At 43.1% G+C, this 27958-nt stretch overlaps 1 long non-coding RNA gene across 1 annotated transcript; it reads right to left on the bottom strand.

Moving 5' to 3' along the window:
• Positions 1 to 1033: 1033 nt before the first annotated feature.
• LOC309840533 lies at positions 1034 to 26758 on the bottom strand. The gene is made up of 3 exons (XR_014298652.1): positions 26706 to 26758; positions 21445 to 21541; positions 1034 to 1154 (listed from the first exon to the last, which is right to left on the bottom strand). It is a non-coding gene; the product is annotated as an uncharacterized lncRNA (long non-coding RNA).
• Between the last annotated feature and the right edge of the window lie 1200 nt (positions 26759 to 27958).

The following is a 27958-nucleotide window of genomic DNA, read 5'->3' as shown; positions in this document are numbered from 1 at the left end:
CCACTGAATATGTGTCTTGTCTTCCTACAGCTTTAGCAAGGGGGCAGCCATGATCGCACATGTAAAAGCCTTAGAGGTAGCTCTCCTAAGAAACCCAAGAGTGGAAGGAGTAATCACCATAGACTTCTGGCTCCAAGCACTCTGTGTGTCTATATAAAACACTGAGCATCTTTGATGAAAATATGATTATTAAAAATTACTATGGTACTTCTATGATTTGTTCCTAATCTTTCTATTTTATTCCACTATTCATTTGTCCTTAAATGCCCTATACTCAATCCAAACTGAAATATTTGATTTTTCTTCCATTTGTTCTGAGTTTTAATGACTTGGATCATGCTGTTTTCTCCCCATGGAATGACTTTTTCCCTTTGCTACTCCAAATCTTATCTGTCCAATGAGACCCAGGCCAAATACTCCTTTTCCATCATTTCCCTGAAATACCCACCTCCTGTCCCACTGCCACCTGGAATTAAACACTGTCTGCTCTGGTCTCTCATTGCCCTTCACATCTGTTTCTTGCCGTACACTCTCTTTCTATCTTGTATTAGTGTTATTTCTGTGTGTGTCTTATCTTCCCTTCTGATCTGAATTTCCCTGAGGTGGGAAAAACAGTGGACTCAGATATGTCCTGATGGAACCAAAGACTGTGAATGACATATAAGGAGGGCTAAGCAAATACTCATGAAATGAATGCAAGTAATAGCAGCAGTGAGGATGATTGTGATGGTGAGCAACTAACATCAATTCAAAGCGACTGCGTGTCAGACCTTCTTCCATGTTCTTTATATGGCTTATCTCACTGAATCCACTCAGTAAACCTCTGTAGTGACTGCAGTTACGATCTTCATCTGATGGATCGCAGAATTGAGGCTCAGAGATGACGATTGTCCTACTGGAAGTCCAAAGCTAGGAGCCCCAAGAAATAGGGTTTTAACCAAGTTCTTCTCCTTCAGAGATAGTATTAAGAACTATGATAATTACTGTGATAGTTAATTTCATGTGTCAACTTAACTGAGCCACAGGGTGTCCAGATTCAATATGGTTTCTGGGTGTGTCTATGAGGATGCTTTGGCATAAGTTAACATTTGAAGTGGTGCACTCAGTGAAGCAGATGGTCTTCCTCAGTGTAGGGGGTGGGCATCCTCCAATACCTGAAGGATTTGAAGAGAACAAGAAGTTAAGGAAGGAGTCCACTCCATTTTCTTACTTTCTCACTGCTTGAGATGAAACATCTCATCTCATCTTCTGCTGCGCTTGGCCTGGGGTTTACAGCATTGGTTCTGTACGTTCTCGGGTCTTCAGATTTGGACTGGAAGTACAGTTTTCCTCGATCTCTGGCTTACAAATGGAAAATTGTAAGACCCTATCACCTGCACAATTGTGGGAGTCAACTCCTCATAATAAATTAAGTGATGGATAGAGAATAGATAGATAGATAGATATCTTATTGATTCTTGTTCTGGTTCTCTGGAGAACCCTGACAAATACATAATATACCTAGCTCACCTCCTCCCTTGTTCTTATGTTCCCATAATTTTAGGAAAGCGCTGCTGTAATTTTAGAATTATGTAACTTCTGAAGAAATCTTTCAGACTCATTTCTTCTTTATATTCTTTTCCCCTCTGTCTTTCAAAATGAGGCTTTTAATAAGCACTTAGCGAAAGGACATCTGTGGTGAATTCTGACCAGAGCAGAACTAAAAGGACACCCCCCACCCCCACCGAACGGACACAGACCTTTGATGCACACTGAGTCCCAGCTGAATCAAGTGCTTTCAACTTCCTTTTAAAAGGCGTTATTCCCGCAGGAATCTATTTAAAACCCTGTAGATATTAACAAAAGCAGACAGCACGGAGCAGCACTACACCCACTGAGGATGGCGAGAGAGAGAGGGGGGATCCCCAAGTTCCTCTCTCAACCCACAGGCCAAGTAAACGTGGTGATTCTTTTTGCAGAGTGTGCAGGCCCTAAAGAACTGCATCGATCCCACCAGTTTGCATTCTAATGAGGAGACACATAGTTGCATATGATCAAGGGCTCCTATGTGTGACTCCCATATGCTTCAGGCAGAACAACTAGAGAAGGGGAGAGAAATTTAAAAAAATAAAATAAAATAACCCAAGGTCTGGCACAAGTGTAGGGTGTGATGGCAAGAGAAGAGGGTGGTGGGATTTCAGAATATCTGAACTCTCTATGGCTCATTGTCCCCTCCTGAATGGTCCTTGGAGGCTCAGGAGCAGGCAGAAGCAGTACAATTGGGGGGTTCATTAAAATGGTGTGGGCAGCATTTCTACTAAAATTTGTAAAACATGCATGGAGAATAAGGATCTATCATTCCTTGACTTGCCCTCCCCCTCTTGCATTGCCATAGCTCATTGTCTTACTTTGCACTGGGCTCTGTCTGGTTCAGGGCACCTTTCTCTCTGCATTCTGCACTTCCTTAGTCATTTCTGCTATGCCTTCCATATACAAACACAGCACGTGGCCTTACACTTTGTGGACACTCAAGAAACATTTATGGGGAGTGATTTTACAGAGACTTTCTAGTCTAGTCTTTTTATCTTTGGCACATAGCACATGATCAATAAGTGCTGGCCAGAATGGAATGAGGGGTGTGTGGCCAAAGAAGGGTCTTTTGAAGCCCAGTGAGCTCAATAGCTTGATTTCGGATAGCGGTTGTGCCTTGGCAAGAAGGTATCCATTTCCAAATATGAAGCATAAATTCCATTTAATTAGTGACATGAACTAGATGCCCACAGCTGCTGTTTCTTGCAGTGGCCAAGGGCCTGGGGGGGAAATAGCAGGAACGAGTGCAAAATGAATCAAATGGGCAAGGAGGGAAGAGTGGGCACAGATGGGCTCCACAGACCTCTTCCTACTCCAGTGATCTTGACCCGGTGGAAGTGACATCAGAGATGCAGGGACATATAGCTCCTGGCACACTGACCCTTAGATTTCTCCAGGAGGGGTCTTGGGGGTCCAGTAGACTTTCATCTTTTTTATTCTTGTACAAATATGCAAAGAGAAACTAAGAAGCAGCATAGTTTAATGGACTGAACATAGAATTTAGTACCAAAAGACTGAGTTTAACACTTGACTCCATCTGCAGAAGCTAGCTAGCCTCCTGCCCTTAAGCAACTGCCTGCTTGGCTTAGAACCTGCTGAATGGGAATGACAATTCAGGTCCTGTCCACCTCGCTTGAATTCATAGATAGCAAGTGTTAAGTAAAGAGCATCATATCAATAGAGATGAGTAAACGAATATTAACCAAACAAAGACCATGGCCTACTGACCTGTGAAGAGCTTTTCTGTTAAATATCTCATCCATTTTTGGCAATACCCTTGTGTAGTTATACTGCCTTCGGTGGACATGGGAGGAAATTAAAGACAATTTTTATCTGCCAGAAGTCAGAGTTCACACAGCTCGATTCACAATTCCTTGCACCCTACCAACTCTTTGCATCTACTGTACGTCCCTACTCCCAAGTAAGTGGTGCCACGGACCCAGGACCCTGACACTAACTCCCCCTGTGGTTCATGTCTGGGCTTAAAGTTTTAAAGTGCAGAACAGTTACCCTCCTCTGAGCCTACAGATTCAGGTGTGATTCGCTCAGCGCTCAAGCCACATGTTCACACTCTGTGTAAAGCATCATTTTAGGCTCTGTGGAATGTTTTCAAATGTTTTAGTGGCACTATCTCCCTGCCTTCATGGAGCTTGCATTCTAGAGAGAGAGAGACGAGCCAGGAAAAAGTATCCATCACAGCATGTATCACACACAAACAGAGGAGGACAACCAGTCGTATTGATTATGTACTATGTTTACCATATACCAAACTCTATTCTGAGCATTTCGCATACACTAGTCATGGAAACAAATGAAGACCTCCCCAAATGAGGGAAAGCAATTCATTCAGAGCTTACCATGACAAGGGAGTCAGTCACCATCCCCTGCATTTGGCAAAGACTCAGCTGCAGCCAGAGGAGTGGGACAGTTTTGTAGAGGACAGGAGGGAAGGCTATGAGTGTCCCCAATTGGAGGTTGTTGGTGTGGGTAAGCTGAAGAGAGGCTAATCAGAAGTAGGCTAATCAAAAGTAGGGTACCTTCTGTGACCATTGAGGGGAGCACCTTTGGTTTTCTCCCCTTGGTCCTCTGTTGGAAGTGTGGGCAAAAATCAGGGAAGCTGGCAAGTATTGATTATTCTTGACCATCAGGGGCTGATTGCTATAGAGGTTGTGGTTTGATTTCCTGAACCAATCACTGAAGAAGGGGTATTCTATTTTTATATATCGTCTGATCACTATCCATTTGTCTACACAGCCTTTTATAATCCACTTAGATGACAACAATCATGGAACATAGACACTGTGCTGGCTAGAAGAAACTGAGGCACAGAAAAATTAATTAACCTGCCCCAAATCACATAACCAGTAAGAGGCAGAAGGCCATTCCAACCAGTTTCCTCTAGAACCCCTATCCACACCCACTATGCTAATACAGTTGAATAGGAAAAGATTAACAATACAAAAGGAAATGGGCAAAGAACCTGAGCAGAGAGTTTACAAAAAAGAAATGCAATAACCCTTAATATAAAAATGGATGCGCAGTCTCAATCAAATTAAGGAAAATAGAAACTAAATTAGAATCAGAAACTCTTATTATTTACCTATCTAGTTGGCAAATATCAAAAAGTTTGATGATATACATTGTCGGTGAAATTGTAAATTGAAAAATCTGTGAAGGGGAATTTGACAATATCTATCAAAATTACAAAGATATCTCTCCTTGACCGAACTGTTTTATTCCTGCATATTTATTATACCGATATTAACCCATGAGTGAAATGACATACAGACAGGGATATACATTGTCCCATTTATCAGAGCAAACACTGGAAATGACCTAAATGACCATCAACAGAGGGAAGGTATATCCCTAACTACATATGCATATAAACATACACACACACACACACATATACACACTAACTCTTCTGGATGTTTTACATGTATTAACTCACTTAATCCTGGTAATAGTCCTACAATGTGGGTACTCTCACTGTATCAGCTGATTAGATGAGTCAGCCAAGGTTAAGGTTAAGTAAGCTGCCCAAGGTCATACAGAGAGCTTAGACTCAGACGGTCTGGCTCCAGTCTGTTCTTAACCACTGTGCTATACCCAAAGGTATTAAAAGTATACTGGATGATGGGCGTTCAGGAGGGCACTTGATAGAATGAGCACTGGGTGTTCTATGTAACTGATGAATCACTAAACTCTATCTCTGAAACTAATAAAACATGCTATGTTAATTGAATGGTTTTAAATAAAATTAAATAGATAGATAGATAGATGAATGAATGAATGAATGAATGACATGGTTCTATATGTACCGATCTATAATGATCTCCAAGATATGTTATAAAGTGTGTGGGGGGGGGCAAACTACAGAATGCTATGCACGTGTGTTTATTATAGATAGATAGATAGATAGATAGATAGATATAGATATATATAGATATGTGTAAAATATATTCAGAAGGATAGCCCACTCGTTAGGGGAACTGAAGGAAATAATTTTACCGTAAAAAACTTACCTTTTGAAGTAGGACCATGGACATGTTTTCCAATAAAAATATAATTATAAACAGTAACTCAGCTCATATCACTCTCCTGCTGGAGACCCTTTAATTGCCTACTACTTCACTTAGTACAACTAATTCCAGACCCCATAGCACAGACAACAATGTCCCACCTGCTCTATGCCTTCTTCTAGTGGAGTGCACAACTCTCCTGGCTTTCTCTGACCAACTCTCAGGCCTTCTTTTTTTTTTTTTTTTTTTTTTAAGATTTTATTTATTTATTTGACAGAGAGAGATCACAAGTAAGCAGAGAGGCAGGCAGAGAGAGAGAGAGGAGGAAGCAGGCTCCCTGCTGAATAGAGAGCCCGATGCGGAACTCGATCCCGGGACCCCGAGATCATGACCTGAGCCGAAGGCAGCGGCTTATCCCACTGAGCCACCCAGGTGCCGCTCTCAGGCCTTCTTTTATAGCTTAAACATTACAAGCCCATTCCCACCTCAGGCCCTTTGCACATGCTGTGTCTTCTGCCTACTATCTCTTTCCCATGTATAGCAACAGCTCCCTGCATCTTGTGCTACAGTCTTTGACTTAGCTCTGCAAGCATAGAAGTCAAAGATGTTTCCCCCATTCCTGTTATTTTTATCACAGTACCCTGTTTTATTTTTTCAAGTAGCTCTATTTATAAGCTGTAATTATTTATTTTGAGTCCACATTTTTACTGCCTTAGTAATTTTTTTTAACTAGAATAAAACTTCATTTGTCTTCTTTTACATGATCTTGCTAGCACACAGCACAGGGCTTGGCAAATAGTAGGTATTCAATAAACATTTGGTTAATTGTTTAATTAATTAATTAATTAACCCTGTTGTTCACACAGAAAGAAATCCAGCATGTAGGGGATCTTAAAGACAGGATTTCCAGTCCCAGCCTACAGTCTAAGTAGGAGACAGGAGGTTTTCACAGGAACTCTTCCAGTCACTTACTGGAAGGGTCCCCAAACTGCCTCTTGAATGGCAGTTGTTCCCTGGGGGAGGGGGATAGAATGTATAAGTTTTGAAGTTAGATAGGCTGGCACTCAATTATGTCTAGCTGCACGTGCTGTGACTCTGAGTATAAATTATTTCACACCTATGTGCTTGAAATGTGTCCTGCAAAATCAGAATGGTGGAAAGAGTATGAGGATGAAATAAAACAAAGGTGTCCATCTTGGACCGTGGGAGTCCCTCAATTATCGGTAATTATATGAGTGCTACCTCTATCCCTCTATTAAATGCACAGGAGGTGCCTTTGGAAACCAGAGAGAGAGAGATCACAGCTGCTGAGGGCAAAGCATGCTTGAAGGACTGGCACTCCCCAAAATCTGGAAGCAGGGTCCTTCCCCCAAGACCAGTCTTACTGCTATATCTCTGGGCCTGGTGATGATGATGATGATGATGATGATGATGTTGATAGGACAGTAGCAAACTCTAAAGCTACTAGAATCGTCCTCGCTACACTCAGCCCCCTGCATACTCTCCTGGCCTCACAGCACAGAGCTGTATTTCCATAAACAGTGCAGTGTGTCCCTGCCGATGCCTACTTCATTAGTATGACCCATGTTCTGTTGTAGTAATAAATTTGGAGCATAATGACTGCCTGTCAGGTCCTTTCAAATGCTTTGATGAAGGAGGATTTGGATGTCATTTTTTTTTCATATTATTCCATTTCTCCTTGGGTTGTGGAATCAAAGTTGGCTGGATGCTGTGAAACACCAAGGTGATCACTGACCCAGAAGATCAGAGAACCTGAGTGCAGCAAGGAGGGGCAGACTTTGGGACTTCAGGCTGCCCTGGGTCCCAGGGGAAGCCGTGTCTCAGAGGGGCTCAAGATTCTTGCACACAAGTCATGCTTCCCCTTGACAGTCTGTGTGTCATGACTCACAGGAATGATCACAAGGAACTCTACATGGCGGTGCCCTTGGAGACGGTGTCCTTCTAGCCCACCTGGAAGGGTGAGATCAAAACTGACGGGGGTGGGAGACTGAAGCGTCCTGAGTGGTTTTGCATGATGCCAGAGGAAGAATGTAGACTCCTGGCATGCTGTTTCCCTGAGATACCCTTCCAGTCCCCTCAGACTTCTTCCCACCAGCCAGGAGGAAGACGTAAGTTAAGTAGCCAGCCAGAGAGAGACAGAGTTCTGCCAGCCAAACTCATCGGTCTGTCTTCAGGCTCTGAGAGTGTGAAATGGAAATGGATGGTATCCAGGGAGCCTGCTCTGATTTTATTATTTTGAAATGCTCTGGACACAGATTAACTCCTTTTCCCTGGTGTTCAGCTGTTTTTCTTCTCTTTATTCTTCTAGGGGATGGGGACAAGATGCTCAGTGATAAATTCATGGGACAGCAGTATGTGTCCACCTCGCCTTCTCGAAATGCCTCTCTCGTCCTTTCTGGACGGAGACGCTCCATCTCAGAGCCTTGCCCCCACTGAATCAGACCAGACACACTCCTTCAATGCCACCCCAAATAGCCAAGCTGCACTTCTCCAGGTGAAGAGAGGAGGGAGAGGGGCAGGGTAGCTGTTCCTCTCTGTGCGGGGGAGGAGGGCGCACATCAATCTTCCAGGGGTCTGCTTCCCATCCTCAGAGGGTTTCCATCCACTCTGCAGGGATACAGACGGTCTTCCTCTGGCAATGTTTAGCTGCTTTGCTTCCAGCACCTCAAGGAACCCTGGCAGGAGGTGGGTCACCTAGAATGAGTGATGATGCCGGCCTCCTCCAAGCTGGAGCTGAGGGAAGTCACACGAAATACTCCAGGCACCATCTGTGCAGAACACAGACATCCAGAAAGTAGGCAATTGCCCTGCAAAGCAGCTATGGCAGTGCCAGGGGTTAATCTGAATAAGGCCATGCTGGCCATGGAAGCACCTAGGTCCTCTCCTTTCCAGAATAACTTCCCTTCATTCATTGAACCCTTTTATCACCCTTAGTTTCTCCATATGTTCAGTGCGATAACTCCTAAGTGAAAGGTTAATGTTCTTTGGCTTTTACATGTCTCATCCACTATTTTAAATCCTTCGTCCTCCTTTAATAGGTACAATATCTGCTTTTTCCAAGGCAGCATGGTATCGTGAGGAAGCAAATAAGTTTTAAGGGAATACTAGCCCAGCTCTTGGTTGTCCAATGTTGGGTATGTCATTTTACTTCTCTGGGCCTCTGCTTTCTCATTCGTAAGTTGAGGATTAGCACTGTCTACTCGGGGTGAGATGAGAGAAACATATGAAATAACTTCACACGGGTAACCCACCAGTGGTAGCTACTACTGCTGTTACTGTCAGCCAGGGACGTGTTTTATGCAAATATTCAGTCCCCTGTCGTGCCTAGCACAGTGTTGGCACACAGTAAGTAGATACTCCGTAAATATCTGCTAATTGGTACCCTTTTGAGCTTCAAGGCAGAACAGAACTGTATCCACTAATGGTGTTATTCTTGCAGAATGATTTTATAACCCCATTAGTCTGAGAGAACAAAATGGAGCTAAAAATGTTCACGTCAAGAGTTGTAGTGTCCAGGCCACTAAAACATTTGATTTTCTTCTTGTCTCCATCAAGTGCCAACATGTGAGTGAATTCATCTCGACTCTCCATTTTGATGTCTGTGTCGATGCGAAACCCACTCTGGGAATGAGCTGATGACACCCAAACTGTATCCTATTAACACATCTTCCTCTCGGAAGCTGCTGCTACTTTACAAAATGCCTTTGGGTGCGTTGAAGAGAAAACGCCGGTGACAAAGGAATCTGGGCTTTGATCAGAATTGTTTTCCTTTGCACTTCTCTCAAGGCACTGCGGAGAGTTTGCATTCGCAACAGGCTGACACAGTTATCCATGGTTCTCATGAAAATCAAGGTGAGATATTGCTTTTGTTGTCCCCACATTTCTGGTCCAAAACACCGCCCCCAAGGATGGCAAGCCATGCAAAGGGCTTGTGTCCTGCCATGTCTGAGGTCCGGCTTTGACCACCTTGCAAATGAGGCTTTGACCATTTTGTAAGGATTGGTGTCCTCCCCGGGACCTGAATCCCCCTTGATCTGGGGTCACTTTGCCACCATTGGCCGGTTCAGCCCAACCCTAGCCTATAAGACTGATCCTATCCCCAGGCAGAGGCCATGCAAGTCCCCTAAATCAGAGTTTCTACAACTCCCATTCTAACAACATTTATGAAATCAGACCACCTGCATCATCTCATCCATTCTCCTTGAAAGCCCTGTAAGGCAGGTAGTAGTGTGATTCTCTTTTTACTTATGAAGAAACAGAAGCTCAGAGAAGTTAAGTCTCTTGTCCAGGTCCAACAGCCAGGAACTATTGGATTCAATTGGTAGAGCATGGGGGGACTTTGTTTTTAACCCCTTACACACTACTACTGCCCAGCTTCTGCCTCCCCCTGTCCAGCAGCCTGATCTACCAACACTAGAGTCTTCATCAGGACTAGACTTTTTGATCTTGGTCGCTATACAGAACTTCTCAAACTTCAGTGTGCTTGTCAATTACTTGTGAGTGATGTGGAGAAAGGGAGGGCTTTACAGAGAAGGGGGATGAGAGGAAGGGCATTCTAGGTAGAAAGAACAACAGGAGAAAAGAACTATAGACAAGAGCAATGCGACCATAGGGAGACATTCGAGTAGCCCAGCCCATCTGGTATAGGGTCAATCTCCTTGGCAGTTCCCACCCTAATAACATCCTAGATGGCCAAGCCCAGGCTTTCCAGATAGGGTGAGAGATACAGACAGGATCTAACCACCAGGACTGCAGATGACATGAAAAGAAACTAGATGTGAGTTATCGGAGAAGGGAACACGTAGCTGGAAGGCAAATCACAAAGGCCAGTCTAGACGTGGACAGGACTGGTTTAACATAAGATCTGGTGTCCAAAGTTTCAAAGTGAATCCAAACCACAGCACATCTACAACCTCCAGGAACCACCAAGCAAAGTGCTAGGTAGCACGTGCTCCTGGCAGGGACGCCATCCTTGTTTGAGCTGTTGGAAGCCAGCCTTGGTGTCTGGGCCTGCATTCACTAGATGTTTGCTATTCAAAACATGGTGTGGGACACAATATCGCCTCTGTGGTATTCTTGCCAAAAACACATAACCTGAATCTAATTATGGAATATCAGCCAATCTCAAATTGAGGGGCATTCTACAAGATAACTGGCCTGTACTACTCGAAATTGTCAAGCTCAAGGAAGACAAACACAGCAGAGCAACAGTTCCAGATTACATGAAACTCAGGAGACACAACCACCAACACAATGTGTGGTCTCACATTGTATCCTGGACCAAGGGGGACTATCTCTGAAAAGGACATTATTGAAACAATTAAAATTTTTTTAAAACTATCTGTTTTAGATAATAATATTGACCAACCTTAAGTTTCCTGATTTTGATAAATATTAAAAAAAAAACAAACCCTTATTTTTAGGAAATAGACATGTATTGAAGAATTTAGAGGTAGACGGGTACAATGTCCCCGGCTTACATCCATATAGTTCAGAAGTATATGATGTTATAAACATGTGATGAGAAAGGAAGTAAGGCAAAATTTTTGCATTTTTATTTGGGTAAAAGTATACAGTGTTCTTTGTACCATTTTTGCAACTTCCATGTAAATCTGAAATTATATCAATTTTTTTAAGTTAAAAAAAGAGAAAGAAAGAAAAAGACTTCATATATATAAGATGAAAGAATGGGTCTTTAAGCAGCAATTTATTAGAATGACAGACTTTCAGGCCCCATATAAGACCCACAGAATCAGAATCTACATTTTAATAAGATCCCCATGTGATTTATATCCCCACTGGGAATCTTCATGCTATTATACCCTAGGCTGGCCACCTGATCCTGGCTGTCAGGTATCTCAATCACAAATTACCTCTAAGCTATATCCTAAACTCCTGCTCATCCCTCAAAACACAGTCCAGAAGTCATCTTCTGTATGAAAATATTTTTCCCCTGACTACAGCTCACTTCTAAGATACTGCACTGCATTCAGTGCTTTCTAAGAACATTTTTAATTGTCTCCCCATTTTCCACATTACATTGGAATTCAGTTTCATTTTCCTATTAGAATAAAATATCTGTTCTTTGTGTATCCTCAGCACTGAGTCAGGCAAATGCTGGTTTTAGGGAAATTTTGAGTGCATCAATGAATAAATATATAAATGAATAAATTTAGCTCTGTGTCGTCAACCCATGCTATATTTAAGGCTCCAGGAACATACTGCTGGAGTCCTAGAAGAGACCAGAGGTAATTTAGATTCAAGCTGACACAAGGTATCTCACCAGCAGGGAATAAAGGAGTTGGTAGGAAGAGAAGTTCCCCAGTGTAGATATCCATCCTCTAACCCAACATTGCTCCAATGCACTATGAAGATAACTAGTTTCAAGTTCCCTGGAAATTCTTAGCAGTTGTATAAATTGCCACTGGCCTTATGACCCAGTAACACATTGTTATAGTAACAATTCATTGGTAATGTCCGCTTGCCACAAGATGTGTGGGTGTTCCAAAAATACAATAAATAGCAAAAGATACACTTGGCCAATACAATGGTTTAATCATGGTTACTAGGAGGGGAAAGAAGACAAACCAAAAAGAGAGAGATTAGGAGGCTTGTGACATTGTTATCCTAATAGTTCTGTGCCTTTAAGAGACAGCCTTTTCTCTCAAATCTGGCAGGCACAAGCTGCAGAACATCAGAAAACTCAAATGACGGAAAGGAAAGGACAGGCTTTGGTTTGGGAAGCATGATCTTCCCCTCTTGCCTTCAAATACACGATAAAGGATGGATTTATAATGAGCTGCTTCTATCCAAGAAGTAAAGCAAATTTAAAAGAACCTACTAGTTACAATCTAGCCTCCCCGGTGTTTTCAGTAAAAGGATAATTTCGAATATCAAACCGAAGCATCCTAGGGCGTGTAAGGCTGTGTGGACTCCAGGTCTTTCAGTACAGATGAGATCGGCTACCATAGCACTTGCAGAAGAAATATTTTATTTTAACTCAACGTGGGACTTTTTAAGAATTCCCCCAGGAATAGGGTTTCGCCAAAAACTGGAGCTTAATTTAATGAGGGTGAAAAGTTTAAGAAAGAAATATAAAAGGAGAGTCTTGAAAGCACAGAAGACACTCGGAACAGGAACCTGTGCCCAACTAGTTGAAACATACCAGCAATGGCCGTGAGCAGAATGGGCCCTTATGAGCTTCTGAGCCTCTCCGGGGATTTTCAGTGAAACTCTCACCAGCCTGCTGAGTGTGCCAGAAGCTTCTCAAATGTGCAAAGAAGAGCCATATAGGATTGCTTGAGGACGTTTATTTATTTTAATACCTACTGTGTGCTAGAAAACTTCATTTATGTCTGTGGGGGAGGCAGCCTAACCTCCATTTTGCAAATACAAAAGCACAGAGAGATCAGATCACAAGTGCCCAAGATCACACAGTCTTCAGAAAAGCCCCATCTCCTGACTTGAGGGAGGCCACAGCTGTCCTTTAGAAAGCTGTCTCTGTTTATAAAGCCATCAAGTCACCTCTCTAGCGCCTCCTCCTATTCATACTCTGACCCTCACGGCACTGCAGATGTGCCGACAGACACCTACTCTGATCTCGCCTGGGGACCCAGTTACCAATCTCCCAACAGATTTATCATTTCAGCCTCCTCCTTGGATTCAAAGGCCACTTTCAGGGGCACCTGGGTGGCTCAGAGGGTTAAGCCTCTGCCTTGGGCTCAGGTCATGTCTCAGGATCCTGGGATTGTGAGCCCCGCATCAGGCTCTCTGCTTGGCAGAGAGCCTGCTTCCCCCTTTGTCTCTGCCTGCCTCTCTGCCTACTTGTGATCTCTCTATATATGTCAAATAAATAAATAAAATCTTAAAACAACAACAACAATGGCCACTTTCACTCATGATGTACCTTCCATCCCATTTGGTTCTCACTGCAGCAGCCTTGAGCACATGCACCCAGCAACTTTGCCCAGACTTTAAATGTGAACTCCATTGGTTAAGAATGTGATTTACGTTCCCCTGAGAATAGCCATCATCAAGAAGACAAGGGATAACAAATGCTGGCATGGGTGTACAGGAAAGGGAATCCTGTGTCCTGTTGCTGGGAATGAGAACTGGTGCAAACATGATGGGAAACAGTATGGAGTGTCCTCAAAAAATTAAAAATAGAACAATCATGTAATCCAGCAATTCCACTTCTGGGAATCTATCCAAAGGAAATGAAAACACTAACTCAAAAAAACATCTGTACCCCCATGAACATGGCACCATTATTTCCAAAAGCCAAGACATGGAAGTAACCAAAGTGTCCACTGAGGCATGAATGGATAAGGAATCTGTGGTCTGTAGATACAATAGAGTAGTCTTCAGCCATAAAAGGGAGGCAGTCTTTCCATGCGTGACAACATAGATGGACCTTGAAGGCATTATGCTAAGCAAAGTAAGTCAGAAAGAGAAAGACAACTACTGTGATCTCACTTATATGTGGAATCTAAAAAACAGACAACAAAGAAAACTCTTAGGAAAGGGATCAGATTTATGGTTACCAAAAGGAGAAGGAAGGGAAAGGGGAACTGAAGGTATGTGGTCAAAAGATACAAATTAGTACCGGGGAAGGCAGGGACAACATCCTGACTGTAGGAAATATAGCAAGGTGTTAACAGAGTGGATCCTAAGAGTTCTTAACACAAAGAGAATTTTTTTTTTTTTATTGTACCTCAATGAGATGATGGATATTAACTCCACCTATTATGGTACTTATTCCACTATATATGTAAATTAAACCATCATGCTCTTTGCCTTAAACTCATTCAGTGACGGACATCAACAATTTCTCAGTAAAACTGGGGAGGGGGGCGTGGATTCCAACAGAAAACAAAAAGAATGTGTCCTTCTTCCAACATGGACAGGACTGAAAATTTCCTTGATACCATGTATGAAGAAAATACCATGTTAAGTAAATGAATGAAAGCAACAGAATCTAAGGGAAGCAGACAGGTATGTCTGGGGAGGACTCAGCTTATTTCAGTGGGGGAGGGTAATCTAGAAGCATCCAGAGTAGACTGGATGAGTCAAAGGGCCCACACTGGGGTCCAGTCACATCATAGATGGGGTGATGAAAAATCAGGAAATCAGGAGCAACTTCTTAACCTATTTCGGTGAGAGAGAGGTTTTCAAATATTGTGCATTCTGTGTCATCATTATTCAAATATTCTTTTTTAAAATTACTAGTTCTCAGCAGGCAACTGAAGACTTTGATTTACACAGTTATTCTCCTGTCCTGAAATACGCAGGTGTCCCTCAGTGCCTACCATGCCTGTGGGATTGAGAAAGAGCTCGGATCTCATGCGCTCACACTAACCCATGTCTGGAAAACAGGAATTACCTCGTGAGTGTGTAGCTTAACAAATGTATCATACTTTAAACGATATATTATTTAATGGTGTTGTTGGTTTAACTGTCTTCTTCTCTGTATACCACCAGCCTGTAAGCTTCACGAAGTGAGGGCCCACGTCCTGTTGAGTTTACCTCCCCAGAGCCAGGCAGAGCTACTACCTAATGTAAAAACTATTTGTCTTACATGATAAACCCCCAGTGACTGAGATCGATATTTACAATACCCAACAAGCTGACCCAATCCAGCCTCACTAACATAATTTCTCACTCACCCATTACCCAAATACTGTGCTGTGCTCCACCCAAATGAACGATCCCTTAGGCCCTAAGTATATCATGTGTTCACAAGTATTCTGGCCCAAGCTAAAGGGCCATTTCCCTTATATTCTGTCCAGCAATGCCAGGCTTTTCAAACTCTATATCCATTAGCTTTCCTAGACCACTGTTTCCAATATACCTTTGCAGCTAAGCTCTCTTTGCCACTTAGTTTAACCTGCCTTGTAATTCCTTTAGCTCTGGTCTCCTCAATGCTAGTGGGAAGAAATATGGCAGCAAAAACTATGCCTTATATTTCTTTATACATAACCAGACCTGAAATAATAGAACTAAGCAAATGGTAAGAATTCAATAACGTCGTAGGGTTGGAAATGATAATAATACAGCAACTACCTTTACGCGATCATAAATTCAAAATAAATAGTCTAATGTTCAAATAAGGAATCCTAAATGACTGGAAATTACCCCATGGTTCTGAAGAAGGAATAGCAGTTAGACTAGAGAAATTTACTTGTAGTGCTGCTCATTGTTTAAATATACATTTTTGTTAGATTCTGTTTTTGTTTTTGTTTTTTAACTTCTGCACTCCCCTTTTCTTTTCTCCTCAATGTCAACTGAGGATGTTCCGTGCTCTTGTCCCTGTGGCGGGACAATCAAACATATTGATGTGTCTGCTTCTCTGCTCTCAGGAGGAACTTGTCTTCTAAGTCAAGTAAGCCTAATTCTTTCAAGATCCACAAATCAAATCCAAGAATTCTCCCACTTGCATCCCATTGTTCCACAACCAGTTTAAGAGCCAAATGATGCTCTATCATAGGCCTGTAATATACCATTTCATCTAGGCTCTGACACAATTAATGTCTGCAAAAAAAAGAAGATATATTCGTCTCTATCAAATACTGAATTAAAAAAAAAAAAGAGTACATGTCCTCTGACTCATGGCGTGAAGCAGGCAATTGGAAAGGTGATATTGGCAGACTGGGAGAAAAACTGATGGTTCAGAACATTTTATGAGTCAGTCTTTGTTTTGCATGCTGTCACCCTAACATTCTTAGAAAACAGCTCTGCGAAGTTTTCATGAAGACACAGCTATGACCTGTAACCTAGCTTGATGACAACTAATCCTATCTGGGTGACTGCGGGAATGCGGCTATCCTCTGACTTTTTCTTAACATTTGCCCAAGAAGCCAGGTTGTTAAAAGGAATAAGGACTGTTGGATCAAAATATCCGGAATATAATAACCCTTGATAGTTCTATATACACAACACTCAAGAGCTTGCAAAACATTGTTGTATTCAGTATCAAATTGGATTCCTAAGATTTGGAAATGCTCAGGGTATAAGTGGAATTAAAAAAAAAATAAAAAGGAGAGGAAGGAGTGAAGAAAGAAGGGAGTTGGGCCTTCAAGGCATTTCTGCCTCAAGACAAATACTATACAGAGTACTTCTTGGGGGAGTCGGGGGATAAAGCTTCTGTGAACCTAAGGGACGATTCTGAATTAGATTTGGAGATGGATAGTGAGTCAACCAAGATGACAGATGATAGTAGGTGAGATATATGGCACCAGCTCCTGAAGCAAGAGAGCAGAACAATATCTTTGGAAGATAAATTTAGAGAAGAAAGTCTTCCTAGGTGTAAAGAAAAGTATATTAAATGTGGTTATGTTTTTATTTGTTTGAAACACTTTCTTCCTACCTGTAAGGGCCTGCCCCTCCCAGAGGAACCTGCTTGTGGACCCCGGATGTAGGGGTGGGGCGGCCAGGTGGAGATGTCCAATCGGTGCAGCATGTGTATATCCACTAGGGTGAATTGAGATCCAATTGGCCACCTGTATAGGGGTGGGGCTCAACCAAATGCATAAAGGTTGCTGTGTGAGGCTAGCAGGGTAAGAGGAGAGCTGTGATGGGAGCAGAAGGAAGAGTCGGTGGGAGCGGAAGAGTCCACAGGAGTGGAAGAATCAATGGAGGAGCTGTAACAGCTCTTGTAAGAGCTATAACCGCCGTGAGCGGTCCCACCACGGCAGTCCCTGCACCGGCAGTCTCCAGCCTCTGGTGGCCCAGAGCCGCCGCCTGCAGCTTCCAGCCGCCTGCGGCCCCTCCTCCGGCGATCCTGCCTCTGGTGGCCCCCGAACCGCTGCCTGCAGCCTCCAGCCGCTTTCAGCTTCCAGCGGTCCCGCCTTCAGCAGCCCGGAGCTGCAGCCACCCGGCAGTTGCACTGATGACGGTCCCGAGACGCCAGCGGTCCAGTGGTCAGCAGTCCCGAGGCCTGCAGCCCCTAGACGCCAGTAGTCCTGAGACACCAGTGGTCCAGTGGTCAGCAGTCCTGACACCTGCAGCCCCTAGAGGCCAGCGGTCCTGAGACCCCAGTGGTCCAGCGGCCCAGCGGTCAGCGGTCCCAAGATACCAGTGGTCCAGCGGCCCAGTGGTCAGCGGTCAGCGGTCCCGAGACACCAGCGGTCCAGTGGTCAGCGGTCCCCATGCCTGCAGCCCCTAGACATCAGCGGTGCTGAGACACCAGCAGTCCAGCGGTCAGCGGTCCTGACGCCTGCAGCCGCTGGATGCCAGCGGTCCCGAGACGCCAGTGGCCCTGAGATGCCAACGGCCCCTAGCCGCCAGCAGGCTTGCCGCAAAATGCCTCGCCACCCCGAGCCTTGTCCGCAGCAGTGGCTTCCTCTGGGTGGCAGCCTTGTCAGAGTGGCACCATGAGGAGCAGAGTCTGTGCCATCCGGGTTGTCCTCCTTGTCATCGTCGCTGTCATCGTTACCTCTTCGTCGTCGGGAGCGTCCTCGTCCGGGAAGCGGTCTTGTCCAGAATGGCCTCTTCTTGGGAGCGGCCCTGTCTGGGGAGCAACCTCATGGAGCAGCGGCCTCATCTTGGGAGTGGCCTCTTCTTGGGAGCGGCTCCGATCATGGAGCGGCCTCATCTGCGGAGCAGCCTCATCTAGAGCAGCCTCCTCCGGAGCGGCCTTCTTGGGAGTGACCTTGTCGGGATCATCGTCCTTGCCTTTTCGTAAGAGATAGCCCTGACCGGTTTGTTTGATTCTTGATGCTTGGCGCGAAATAAAGTTTTGTTTGACCTTCTCGTTCCTTTGATCACGGACCCTAACAGTACTGCCTTCCCTCTCTTAGAAAAAGGGAGCAGGGGCAGGGGAAAGAAAGGGGCCCCGAGAAAGAGTGCAAGAGAGGGAAGAAGAAGGGAAAGGTTTGTCAAGGCTCTTCTGCAAATTAGTCCAGATTCGCATCAGGGAGGCTGGAGATGGAGTGGGTGAGCACCGTGGGCTACACGGGGGGTACCCACCATCGGAGCTCCAGTGTAGGTGGGAGCCTGCCATGGCATGACTGAGAAAACAGAAGCGGCTCTGAAACAGTCACAGGCAGGCTGCACTGTGAGATGACAAGAGATTTAAGCAGATGTGCTAAGAGTTTGAACATCACTGTCCCTGTTGGCACGATGACAGAACTCCCCTCACAGCTGTCCCTGGAGTAAGGTCAAGTGTTAAAAACATACCCATGATTGAACGGTCTGATCACAGCACGCAGACCTTTTCAACTGCTCGGGGATATGAGGACAGCAGTTTGATATTTATTAAACAGCAGCGGGGTCTCAAGTAGAGTACCAATCCCTCCGGAAGCTCAGGTCCCAGCTCAGAGAAATTTTAAAGGCGTAGAGCAAAAGGGAGGCCCGGTCTGAGCAGTCACCATCACCACAGAGTCAGGCTGCACTTTTATAATCTAGCCACTGTGAGCAGGGAACAAGTCCACTTTTAGCATGAGATGTTTTATTAATCTTCTCCCTCTTGGAAACTTTTCTACAGCCAGCCATCAGAGAAAACCCTAGATGATCAGGAAAGGTGGGAGTACTTTCCCCAGTGGAGACTATAAAAAGAAATCAGAATAAATGATATTAGGAGGCAAGAACAGCTACAGTCCACCCATCCCAGTATCTTTGCTAGTCCCGTCGATCAGAGGAAGTAACTGGGATAGACGGAAAGGGTCTGACTGGGGACAGGTAGAAGAAAGAAGATTCTGCTAAGTGAAATCAGACAAGGAAGTCCATAAAAGAATGTACAGGAGTGAAACGCAATTTAAAAAGTGATATCCGGGGCACTGGGTGGCTCAGTGGGCAAAGTCTCTGCCTTCAGCTCAGGTCATGATCCCAGGGTCCTGGGATCGAGCCCTATGAGGGGGATCTTTGCTCAGGGGGAGCCTGCTTCTCCCTCTCTCTCTGCCTGCCTCTCTGTCTGCTTGTGATCTCTCTCTCTCTGTCAAATAAAGAAATAAAATCTTAAAAATAAAATAAAATAAAAAATGATATCCAACACCACAGATCAAAATAAATGTGAATTTAAGAAGATTCTGCGAAAAAGCCTAAAACTAGAAATTTGAAGAAATCAGTTTAGCTTGTATCTCCGCCAGTCACTAGCTGTTACTGTATCTCCTTGAGTCTCAGTTTTTCCCTTGTGAAAGGGATAATAATCGTAACTGAAGTGTTTGTGGGAGCATCATGGAGAGAAGGCCTATGAAATGCACAGTAAGCTATAAATGTAGCTATTCAAATGTTATTGTCCATAATTGGCATTATCATCATGTTTGATAAAATGGTGATTCTGGCACGTAAATTTGAGTATTCATTAAAAGCTACAGAAATGCTGATACTATAACTGTAGTCACAGTTGAGGACCCAGTAGCCATCTAAATCTATCAAAAAGGAAATTATAGATAGAGACATGACTGAAATAGACCAGCCCTCAAAAGCTGATAAGGAAAATGAAAACTGGACCGTATCCTTAGCAAGAAGGTCCCTTTAACCGTCTTCAAACTACGTATTCATTCGTGCCAACTCTCAAAGCTATTCTGAGACAAAGCAGGGATCACGGTTTCTCTCTTGGGCTTTCAAGAGCCCCCATTTGTATGGACTGAAAAATGGAGGCACAAGGAAAGGCAAGGCAGCTTGCACCAAAAACAGGTCTGCTGGGAACAGCCAGGCCTTCCCCGGCCGAGAGAACACCCCTGCAGAGAGCCCAAGCTTCTGGCTAGGGGCAAACCACAGACGAGAGGTAAAATACGAAATAAATGAAGACCACGTAGGGAAAAGAGAAAGATCATAGTCTGAGACATATTTTTTAAAATAAGAAAGATAAATTCTAAGAAGGAAACGTGTCGGGAGAACAAGACAAATGTTGAAATAAATAGGAAAAGGAGACAAATTTGGGCCATATAGAAAGTAACATTCTAAAATGTTAAACAATGAGAGAAGAAAAGGTAAAACTGGGAGAGGGAGATAAATACCAAAAGGCAATAAATCATAGAAATAACACTTCTGAGAATTATTCTGAGGAAAACGCATCCCACAAAGTAAGTCTGCCAGAGTAAGACAAATGCAATGTGACTCGCAGATACAGATATCATGACAAGGATGAAAACCACGGTTGGAAAGATGAATGCCCCGAGTAACACTGACCGCCCTGGCCTTCCATAGGGACTCAGAATGGTAGGCATTTCCCTAAACTCTTCCTCTTGGGTTGTTCTCCAGTCGCTGTCTTTTCAGGACTGGAGTAGAGGTCACCTCTCCCTTACCTACTATCAGTAGCTCCCACTGACTTTGTAAGGAACAGCTGGACTCTGTCTTAGCTGGACTCAGCGTCTTAGGAGAGATAACGTGCTCCTTAGCTACCGACAACCTTTCCCTTTGGAAAAAGCCACAACATGGTTCTGATTGCCAGAGGCAGCCCTTGTCCCATGGAGGTGATGGCTTCAAAGATGGCACTTGTCATCACACCATTTGCTCACCTTCTTTCGAAAGCTCTCTCACTCCCTTCCCAGAGGGCTGTCAGGATCAGGGTTTTGGGTTTAGGCTCATCACCAGATTCTACTGTGAAAATCCTTGGACAAGATTGTCTGTCATGATGAAATCGAGGCTTGCTTTGGAATCAGACTAAGACTTGAAATTCTATGGGCGTGGAGATCAGCTGTGTGGTGTTGATTAGTGAGTTAAAGTCTCTGAAGCCTCTGTTGCCTCATCTGGGAAATGGGAATGATGTTTATTATTTAGGGATAGTTAGAGACAAGCATATAGTTTACCTAAAACGTCTAGCTGCTCTTAGGATTCAAAACCAGTAGCTGGAGGAATAATTATAATTCATCACAATCATAATCCTTACCTGCTTGTGGGATCTGGGTCCAGATGGACTGGAATCTGGCCACCACAGAAAAGCCCAGAGATGGCGGAGAAGAGGACTGGAAGCTTTAGCATCTCATCTGCGAAAGCAGGAATGAGTCAAATTCAGGAAATAGGAAGCATCCAGAACACAGTGATAACCATTATGCAGAACATCTGTATCACACATTAGAAATTCATCAAGTGCTTTCACTCAAGAAGGGACTTAAACTTTGGATACTGGGTATAAAAGACAGGATGGGAAGCCTACTTACTCTCTTTATAAAACACATTTTGACTTTGTGAAGTAGTTTCACATCCATTATCTAACATGATCACTTCCAACTCTGTAAAAGTAAATGGGGCAGAGACTATCCATCTTGTTCTCACAATGAGGAACCTGAGGCCCAGAAAGATGGTGACCCACCCAGAAAGATGCATGAGGTCATGCAAGGTCGTGCAATCAGTAGGTGGCAGCTAGTTAATGGCTCCAGACTCACAATGATGCTTGCTGCCAGCCATCCCATCCCTCTGAAAAGAGAAACGTTGCTACTTAGGCTGCATCAAGAGGACCCTCTTAGCTAAAAATACCTCATGCAAATGAATTCTCCTCCAGGGAAGAGAATACACAACCAAACAATCAGTGAGGGAGTAAATGCAGTTAACATGAAAATGGAGACCGGGAAATTGGCTCTCCTTTCCCCTCTCAAAGTGCCTGTCTGCAAACCCACAACTCAGTGTCGCTTGTATGCTTGGAAGAAATGCAGAATTATATGTCAATTGCACGTCAATTTTAAAAAGGAAAGAAAAGAAAGTTTTTTTTGTTTTGTTTTTTGTTTTTTAAATGCAGGATCCGGAATCCACTGCGGACCCATTGAATCAGAATCCGCATTTTAACAAGATTCCCAGGTGATTCATATGCAGATTACCATTTGAGAAGCACTGGTCTAGAGTAATTCAGACAGGAAATCATTTTGCCATTGATATAGTCCTGAATTCACCTTGTCAGGGAAGAGCTCTGTTTTGCACTGCTGGACCAAGAAGACTTTTAGGATGTATGTACCTAATTGTCTGTCTTCACGCCCTCCCAGAGTACATCCATGCACTTACCTACTTCAATTTGTCTACCTGAATCCCAATTGGCTCCTATCTTGACAGAATATATCCAAAGAGATCATAGTTGGGGGAAATCTTTGCTTCAGAAACAGACTTCATAGAGTTGGAAAGGGAATGAACTTGACCTAACCCGGTCATCTCAAAGGTCTCTTACATTCCTAAAATCCCTTGGTCAATGTTTCTATATTGGATTCTTGGTTTGAGTTCCTCGTTCTTTGTATGTTTCAGAACTTTTGCTTGCCCTGATGTCTGACATTTCTCTGCCCTTTTAACCTAATTACCTGGAAATAAATCTACTTGCATTGCTGACTGTTCTCCTAACTACTTCTGATCTATCTTATCTTGAGTGTCACCCACTACGTGATCACTCTTATTTGAACTGCTACTTCTGGGGTCCAGAGGAATAGTTTTCTCAGAATATTCTTGGGAAAAGCATGCTCAGTCCGTGACCCAGTTTCATTTGTTTTGCAAAAATAAGGCAGCTATACCTGGCTCTTTGCCTTGGAGGTGTGGGGACACATTACATCATGCATGGGGAGGTCTCCAAGGGTCCCACACAAAGATGCACCATTATTGAACAGTATTATTATCCTATTGCCCCTCAATTAAAATAAGTGGCACTTAAAAATGCAGTAACAGCTGCTCCCAGCAGTGTCTCCTTGCAAAGCATTTGGGTTCTCAGTTTTTCCTTTTCCCTACAGCCTTTTACATCTTTGTTTAAGCTGTGCTTCACACTCACCATTGTAAAATCCACAGGAATCCCAAACGTGAAATGCCCAATTCAACCCAAAACCAAAAAAGAGCTCAAGGCCCAAGAGAATGCTATGCCTGGACCCTGAAGTCCCTTTGCCATGAGAGCATTTTGTAGCAGAAGCTTAATGGGGTCTTCCTGTGATGCAGTCAAATCCACAGGCTTCACACTTGGGTCCTATAAGAAGTTAGTGGCATGCAGTGAAAGGAAACACAGTATGTCAACTACATATGTTTACCATTGGGGGAAAAAAAATCCAAATGCATCTGACTCAAAAGAGAAGGATTTTCATGCTTCTTTACTTCATTATATTTCATCCCATAAAATAATTAGTGTCAAATATAGAAAATGAAAAATAATCAACAGAAATAAGTTAACTCTTCATACCTTCTATTGTCGCTCACATCAGAGCCCTTATTCTGACTTCCCTTATGCTAATCATTGATGAACAGAGTTTACGACTAGCCCAAACCAGCACCTAAATCTGGGTACCAGATCTCATCAACTTCCCCCCCCTCATGAATATTACTACAGAAATTCTCTTCTCTCTCATTCAACATCCCTTATTTCCTCTTGACTACTTAACCATTCCCATGAACATCCAAGCATACTATATTATTTCACATTTAAAAAAAAAAAATTCTTTTAAAAGTACACCCCCATCTTCTTCAACTTTCTGCTCCCCTCCCATTTTTTTTTTTTGATTCCCTCATAAACAAAATTCCCTGCAAGTGTTGTCTCTACTCACTGTCTTCGATTTCTTTCCTTATATGCTGTTTTGAACATTTTCCAGTCTGGCTCTCACACCTCCACCCATCTCCAATAAAACTGCTCTTACCGAGGTCAACAGAGAACAACCTGAGGTTACACCATTTTGAATTTCCAGTCCTTATTTCGTTTGATGTATCAGCATTGGCTAGCCTTGATCACTTCCTCCTGGATGCCCTCTCTTCACTGACTTCCAGTACTCCAACAGCATTTTTGATTACCTTTTTACCTCGCTGGTAGATCCTTTTTGGTCCCTTTCTCTGGTTCCTCCTCAGTTCCCTGATTTTTAAACATTGAGTGTCCCTGGGCTGGAGCCTTAGTCCTCTCCATTCTCTGCCTACGTTCATTCCCTCGGTGATCCCAACTGCATGAGGGCTTTAAATGTCATGTTCATGTAGATGACTGCCAAATTTATATATCCAACCCTGACATCTCCCTTTAACTCCAAATATTGGCTGCCTAACAGACATCTCAAACTTAACATGTCCCAAACTGACATCTTTATCTTTCTCTTCAAAGCCACTCCTCCCTCAACTGTTCCCATTTTTAGTTAAAGACAACTCATCTTTTATTTGTTGAGGCCAAAACCATGTTTTCATCCATGATTTCTTTCCTTCTCTCATACCCCACAGCGAATGCAACAGAACTTTTATTCTATTTACCATCAAACCTTTGAGAATTTGATGACTTCTTATCAACCTCCTGTTCTCACTGTGGTTCAAGCCATCACTATTTCTCACCTCCTAAACAGCCTTTGGTTACTGTTTCCATTCTCTACTGTCTAGATAGCAACAAAATAGATCCTTTTAAAATATATTAAATCATGTCAGGGCGCCTAGGTGGCTCAATGGGTTAAGCCTCTGCCTTTGGCTCAGTTCATGATCTCAAGAGTCCTGGGATAGAGCCCCGCATCTGGCTCTCTGTTCGGCGGGGCGCCTTATTCTCCTTCTCTCTCTGCCTGCCCCTCTGCCTGCTTGTGATCTGTGTGTGTGTGTGTGTGTGTGTGTGTGTGTGTTAAATAAATTTTAAAAATCTTTAAAAAAATAATAAAATAAAATATATTAAATCATGTTACTATTCTGCTCACCTAATGGCTTCAAATCTTACTTGATAACTAAGAAGTTACCATTTTTAGGACTGCATTTATGCACTTATAAAATGATGATGACAGTGTTACCTACCTCATACGATCATTGTGAAAAGTGAATACAATAATGCTTGTAGCTGGCTTAGAACAGTTCCTAGAATATTCTAAAAACCCCCTAATATACACTACCATCATCATCATCATCATCATAAAATGCATACACTGATAATATACTTAATAGGATCAATAGTATTGTATGTCTATAAAATATAATAAGATTTAAAGATAAAACTAGAAATTCTGTACTACTTTCTGTCCATGTACTCTGAAGAGCCAGACTTAACATCAGACACATCATAAGCCCTCTTTGGTATGGGGATAAATAAAATTGCTAAGCAGGCAATGAAAGTTTCTTAGTGGAGACAAAAAGGAAAGGAAACTAATAACAAAGTCAGTAAGGTAGGAAAAGTCAGTGATAACCACCAAGAATGCAGACAGGAAATCTATCCTGGGTACATCTGTCCATGGGCATTCTGTCTCCCTGACTTTTCTTCTGCTAACTCTGAACTCTGAAGCACTGCTTCTTGAGGAGAAGGCAGTCAGACATTCATGACAATCTGCAACTGTACCTTTTCAGTCCCTTGGGCTACCTTCCCACCCCCGCTATACTCTGACATCCCCATTTCTGCTCCCTTCCTCACTCCTCCCATTTGGCCCCTCTCTTGCTGTTTGAGGAGAGCTGTGTCAGCTCTGTACCAGCTGGCAGAGAGACCCGTAGGAAAAGGTGAGTGCATCTTTGTGCTGGCGTCTAGTGATTTTTTTCCCTGTGTGTGGTTTCTTTTTTCCTCCTAAATTGACTATTACCATTTTCCTATTTTTTTTTTCTTTCCTATCTGAATGGTACCACTAATGCAGGGAGAGAGAAAAAGAAAAAGAGCCAAAGCGCATTAAAATATAACAACAAAATAACCCAAGGCTCCGAATGCTGAGGTGGCTTCAAGGAGTCCTCGTTTCCTTTCTCATTATCTCTTTAATTCAGCTACCTTTCCCTGCCCCACCGCGAATCAAGCCCCTCCCTTCTCCGTCTTCCTTGATGTTTTTATTTTGCACACTTGGCCTCCTAGTCTCCCACATTTCTTTTCTTCCCTTCCATTGTCCTGTCCTTCTTCTCTCCGTCCCTCCTTCCCCGAAAGATTTCCTTTGACATCCTCCGCCTCTTTTTTCAGCCATTTCACGAGCTATTGTTACAGGGTCCTTGCGCTATTAATTCTCACAAGAGCAACATCCTGAGGACACCGTGAGGATGGTGGTGAAGGCAAACCAAAGGAAGCAGAAGACTATTCCACCGCACAGAAACCCATTAGCAGCAGACAATGAAAAGCACATGAAAAGCAGGACTGGGGACCCTGCTGGGGAGAGAAAAGAGCACAGGGCTCTGAAGCAGCAAGTCATATAGAAAAAATTTGCACCTGGGGAGAAGACAGATTCTGCCGTTGAGTTGCCTGGTAACTATCCGCAGGTCATTAAACCTTGGCAGCCTCACCTGTAAAATGGGCATCACGAACACCACCTACGTCTTAGCCTTCATGAAGATCAAATGAATGATATGTAGGAGAAGTTAGTCTAACCACAAATTGCTCTACAAAACAAGGCAGTTCTTATTATTACTGGTGGACTCTCTTTTGAGGACAAGATATGTATTTATTCATCCTTGTGGCCCCAGAATTAACAGATGACCTTGCACGTGGTAGGCAGTCAGTGAATTATGGAATGCAGGGGAGTTGAATTCCCATACTTCTCACATACTCTGGAAACTCCCTAAATATTTCAACAATAGCCATTTTTTTCCTACTTCTCAAAATTATCAGGACTAAATAAAACACGTTATTGTACTATAATGAAATAGCTCCTATGCAGCCATTAAAAATTACCTGTTTAATGAGTTTAAATAGTCTGACAAAATGCTCCTATTATATTGCTAAATTTTTAAAACAAAATACAAAACTGCCTATATAATATGAATCCAAATACTGTGTCACATATGCCTATACTCCAAATATTACAATTACTATCCCAAATATTAACATGCCAAAATAGCATTACTCTAAAATATTGATAGCAGTTACTTCTGGATTGCAAGGTTACAATTGATTTTGATAATATTTTCCTTTTAGCTGTTTTCAACAATGATTAAGCTATATTTTCATATTAAAAACATAATATGCTATCTTAAACAAAGATTACAACGGCCAGGAACAACCATATGTACCCTTCCCCACTCCCACCTTATCCATAGTACTGGGCTCTTCCAAGATGATAAGCGAATATAGTGTCAGAAAATCCATAAGACACCAATGAGCATATGAATTACTTAATTTCCGGGATATTACATCTAAAATCACAATGCCTTTATTCTCTCAAATACCAAAAACTTCATCTCTCTATGCAGAAAATTTGAACTGGGGTTTGTGTTGGTGAGTCTGAAGATGAGTTATACCATACAGTAAAAGGCAAAGGAAGAATGAAGAATTTCCTAAGGTCTTCATTCAATCACCTGAGGGAATTCATTCCTCCTTCTCCTTGAAGGAAGCGTGCTCCCAGATCACTGAGGGAGGGTTAGCCAGTTGTTTTAACAGGTGTGGAATCAAGAGAGCTAACATATCAAGGCCTCTCTGGTAGTATGCAATGTCAGGATACCTCAGGTAGAATATGGCACTTGATAATGGACAAGGAGGAGGTAAGGTTTATGAAAAACCTGTACGATGTGCTCACTGCTCTTCTAAAAGATACAGCATC

The sequence above is a fragment of the Mustela nivalis genome (genome assembly GCF_964662115.1).
Source record: "Mustela nivalis genome assembly, chromosome: 9".
NCBI lineage: Eukaryota > Metazoa > Chordata > Mammalia > Carnivora > Mustelidae > Mustela > Mustela nivalis.
The sequence above is the reverse complement of the archived record's forward strand: the minus strand, read 5'-3'. Positions and strand labels throughout refer to the sequence as shown.